This window comes from Bidens hawaiensis, unplaced genomic scaffold (assembly GCF_021521415.1).
Source record: "Bidens hawaiensis isolate Kalapana, Puna unplaced genomic scaffold, B.hawaiensis_p1.1 tig00036134_1, whole genome shotgun sequence".
NCBI classification, from domain to species: Eukaryota; Viridiplantae; Streptophyta; class Magnoliopsida; order Asterales; family Asteraceae; genus Bidens; species Bidens hawaiensis.
The window spans coordinates 25,960-30,792 of NW_027496301.1; the positions used below are offsets into that span (position 1 = coordinate 25,960).

General features: G+C 41.2%; 1 pseudogene; it reads right to left on the reverse strand.

The window, feature by feature from the left end:
- Positions 1 to 2,893: 2,893 nt before the first annotated feature.
- LOC143588190 (RING-H2 finger protein ATL57-like) lies at positions 2,894 to 3,441 on the reverse strand (annotated as a pseudogene).
- Positions 3,442 to 4,833: the final 1,392 nt, after the last annotated feature.

Genomic DNA, 4,833 nt, shown 5'->3' on the forward strand with positions numbered 1-4,833 from the left:
GATCAAGTCGTGGTTCGTTCATCTCGAAAATCCGTGGAAACATCGTCATGGATCAGGTCAGATTCATTTCGTGTTTCGACATTGGCGCCATCCGTGGGACGGCAACGAACTACCCTTCGATCTTCATCTCGGCTGTCAGATCTCTCCCAGGAAAAACCCAGATCTGGAAGTTTACAGAAAAAGGCTTCAAGGCTTGTTCTATTAAAGCTCAAAAAGATCCATAGATCTAAAGGAGGCTTCCAGATCTGTGCAAAAAGAAACTGCCTGATTCGAATGATCAGGTCTCCGGATCTGTGATGGTTTTAAATCTGCTCCGAGCTTCAGATCTATCTAGATCTGATTTACAGATCTAGATCTAGATTACAGACCTGGATTTTAGGTTTAAAGTTGCAGATCTGACTCTAAAATTGCAGATCCAGAAATTACCAGACTTTCGCCGCCATGTACGCGCGCCCGTGGGTTCTCACTCCGCAGCCGTACATGTGCCGCCGCGGAAACCACCATGTGGGTTTTGCGCAAGAGACCTCCGCCATGCACGCGCACTCACGAGTCACCACTCCATCGCCGTGCATGCGCGCATCAGGCTTCGCGCCAAACTTAAAGGTTGGGAATCCTCATAATATCCCACATGGCTACGCGCCAAACTTAAAGGTTGGGAATCCTCATAATATCCCACATGGCTACGCGCCAAACTTAAAGGTTGGGAATCCTCATAATATCCCATATGGCTACGCGCCATACTTAAAGGTTGGGAATCCTCATAAACCCATACGGCTTCGCGCCGAATACAAGACCGAACGCGGCTCCGCTCCGTTCAACATGCACACCACCATGATGCTTGAGCGCAGTCGCATATCACATGCTCATGCACCACATATGCTCATGCACCACATATGCTCACGCATCACAGATGCTCACGCATATTACATATGCTTACGCATCACATGCTCTCACATCAGTCTACGCGCACGCGCACGCAACATCTGCGCCTGGCGCATGACACAAAGTCTACGCGCATGCGCATGCAACACCTGCGCGTGGCGCGGAACATCAAGTCTAAGCGCACGCGCATGCAACATCTGCGCGTGCGCATAACACAAAGCCAGAGCCAAAGCGCACGCGCACGCAACATCTGCGCGTGGCGCGGGACATAAAGTCTACGCGCACGCGCAAGCTTTATTATTATTATAGCTCGTAAGCCGCAACTCGCGCAAGCTTTATTTTTCTTATAGCTCGTAAGCCGCAACTCGCGCAAGCTTTATTTTTCTTATAGCTCGTAAGCCGCAACTCGCGCAAGCTTCATTATTCTTACAGCCCAAGTCGCCTCACACGCAAGCTTTATTTTTCTTACAGCTCATAAGTCGCCTCGCGCGCAAGCTTCATTATTCTTATAGCTCGTAAGTCGCCTCACGCGCAAGCTTTATTTTTCTTACAGCTCATAAGTCGCCTCGCGCGCAAGCTTCATTATTATTATAGCTCGTAAGCCGCAACTCGCGCAAGCCTTATTATTCTTATAGCTCGTAAGTCGCCTCACGCGCAAGCTTTACTATTCTTATAGCTCGTAAGTCGCCTCACGCGCAAGCTTCATTATTCTTACAGCTCATAAGTCGCCTCGCGCGCAAGCTTCATTATTATTATAGCTCGTAAGCCGCAACTCGCGCAAGCCTTATTATTCTTATAGCTCGTAAGTCGCCTCACGCGCAAGCTTCATTATTCTTATAGATCCGTAAGTCGCCTCGCGCACAGGCTTTATTATTCTCATAGATCCGTAAGTCGCCTCGCGCGCAGGCTTTATTATTCTCATAACTCATAAGCTGCCTCACGCGCAAGTTATGTTACATTATTATCAAGATGCGCGCTCCATCTTTTATCAGGCCTCGCGCCACTATGATGCGTGCCATATCTTATGTATGCCAGGGCACCATCATTATCATAAGGACCGCAACGCGTCACCATCATGGGGAAAACCTCCCAAAACTCAAAGACAATAAAGACAAGTCCGAAGGAAAGGGAAAAAACCGCCCCATGACCTAACACACCTCATAAAGTCCAGCGCTCCACCTAGACGCTTGCGCGCCCAGGAGCAACGCTGGACTTGGGGGGCTTGTAGGGGTATGGTACTAAACCCGGTTTTACGACCCTAAATTTATTATGTTTGGCTTATTTTATTATATGGACTAATACAATGTTATTGGGCTGAGGGGGTTTTGTGGAGGTAACCCTAACTGGGCTAGGCCCATTAGGGTACCATGATGGTGGCCATGAGACTCTCTATATAAGGAGGTCTCCACCTCCTTATTAAGGGGTCATGCTCAATAAGAGCCACCACCACTTTTTTATGTCTGTAAACAAGAGATCTTCAGGATTTCTTAGCAGTCACCTCCACACCTCCGAAAAACCATTGCAGGTCTCAAGCAACCGGAGAAGAAGATCAAGTCGTGGTTCGTTCATCTCGAAAATCCGTGGAAACATCGTCATGGATCAGGTCAGATTCATTTCGTGTTTCGACATAGATAAAATGTAAATTATGAGTAGCTAAGACATGAATAAACAAATTTTGTCTTGTTTTTTTCTTTATATATTTTTAAAATTTAGTAAAAAATATAAAAACTGTCATTCAATCACTCTATATTTACATTTTATCTCTAGAAGCTTTCATATCTTGTAAGTTTCAATCACAACATATTTATCTATACATTGACTAATAACAAAAAACACAATTAAAATACTAAAATCAGTAATAAATAATAAAAAAACAAAGATTCACACGGTACATTTTTTACATGTCATCACACGTGCCACTCTCCCACGTGCACCACTGCAAAAAATGTTTCCCGGCAAATTTGTCTACATCACCGGGGCCCACATCACGCCAACTCATCACCGTCGATAACTATCCAATACCAGGTCGAACCTCAACAACGGCCAGAAACAACTGAGTTGATCTACACAACGGACACGAGCCGTGCGATGAAAGCCACGTCTCAATGCACATGGGGTGGAACCCATGCCCGCAATACGGGATCACTTTTACCTTTTCTCTCTCCTCAAACTCACTTAAAACAAATAGAGCACTCACTGAAAATATTAGTGCCACTGCTGCACCGTACAGAAGTTTCTGGGAGTGACTGTACGATGGAGCACCACGTTTTGAAAAAACGTGACGGAGAATTCTGACGACTCATTGGGAATGGAGTCGTCAGAATTGGTAATATTGTTATTGGCAGATGTATAAGGAGAAAAAAGCCATGAAAAAAAGGACGGTGAGGACCAGCGAGGAATCGAACGGGGATGTGGAGGTGGAGGTGAAGGAAGGAGCCGACGGTCGAAGGATTCGATCCTCGGCTTCTTGTTGGAGTAAATTCCGGTGATAGGAAAGCATATTCATGTTGAGTGAAGGGTTTGGAGGGGGTGATGGTGTTTGGTGTGGTATGAGTGACACTCATATTTGGAAGGTTTTGTGAAATATGGTTTCACCTCGCTTTAATAATTATTTGTATGTAAGGAGACAAGTGAGTCAATTTGACTCTTTTGGTGTTACTTAGAGTTCAAATAATAAGTATTATTTAATAATTATATTTTTTGTTTTCATTAATATTAAAAAAAAATGTTGATTTTTTTTAATATTATATATATATATATATATATATATATATATTAAATAAAGAATTCTTTTTTCCTCACAAAATTACTATTCATTTTACTATTTATTATTTTAATATTTTATTAATTATAACAACTAAATCATTATTAATAATTTCACAATTAAAATGATGGATTTTATCTTCTTATTTTATTTTTTGTTTAAACTAAATAAAATACATAACAAACTATATTTTTAAACATTAAACTTGAGCGAGTGTCGGCTGTACATGTTTTATTTGTCCGTTAAATGATATTCTTAAACTTTGCTTTCATATTTTTTATATTCTGTCTTTACAATGACTAAATTTTTTTTTCATGATTTAAAAATATCCCATCGTCGCATGGTTTTATATCCGTGTTTCAACATTTGATACCTCGCCTTTAAAATTCTATTTTTTGGTTTACTATTTATGTTTACGAATTTGTGTCGGTACCGCTGATCGTAACCAAATTTGTGTTGGTTCACAACTGTAACGCGCCGGTTTTTTTGGTTCTACATATGATATAAATTGTTGTATTTTGGCATTGACGGCTTTGTTTCTTTTGTTTAGTTTTGATGTCCTAACTTGATACAGAATGACTTCGCGTCGGCAACGAGTTTATAGTTTAACTTTTTTACGTATGTGTTTTTGTTCGATTTAACGGTCCCGTCGCAAAGCGCAGGTCATAAATCCTAGTTTTTATAAATGATTGAGTTGTTTATCCTTATGAGTAGAATTGGACAAATAAACTGTTAACCGACCTGATCCGAAACCGATTATGTAGAAATTGATTTGTAACTGATTGAATCAGCAGGTTCGGAAATGGTTTGTATTTTTCTCCACAAATACCGGTTTCAAATCGTTAACCGAATTGAAACCGGCGAAAATCAGGCAAAACCGGTCAAAACCCGAACAGAAACCGATCGTAACCTGCTTAAGAAACTGTTTTGAGTTTTAAATCGGTTTGTCATCTCTACTCATGTGTTTAGACAAGCTCGGTTGCTAAAGCTCGAAAGCGAGTTTGTTCATCAAAGCGGCTTTAATTTAAGCACAACACGTTTAAGCTAGGTTCGATTTTAAATTTTAATATGTTGATTTTGAGTAACTCATGACTGGCTATAATCGTTTGCACGCATACTTATTTAGTGATTTTTATCAGTTAACGCATAAAAGTTTTTTCAACCTTTATTTTACTTCTAACATTATG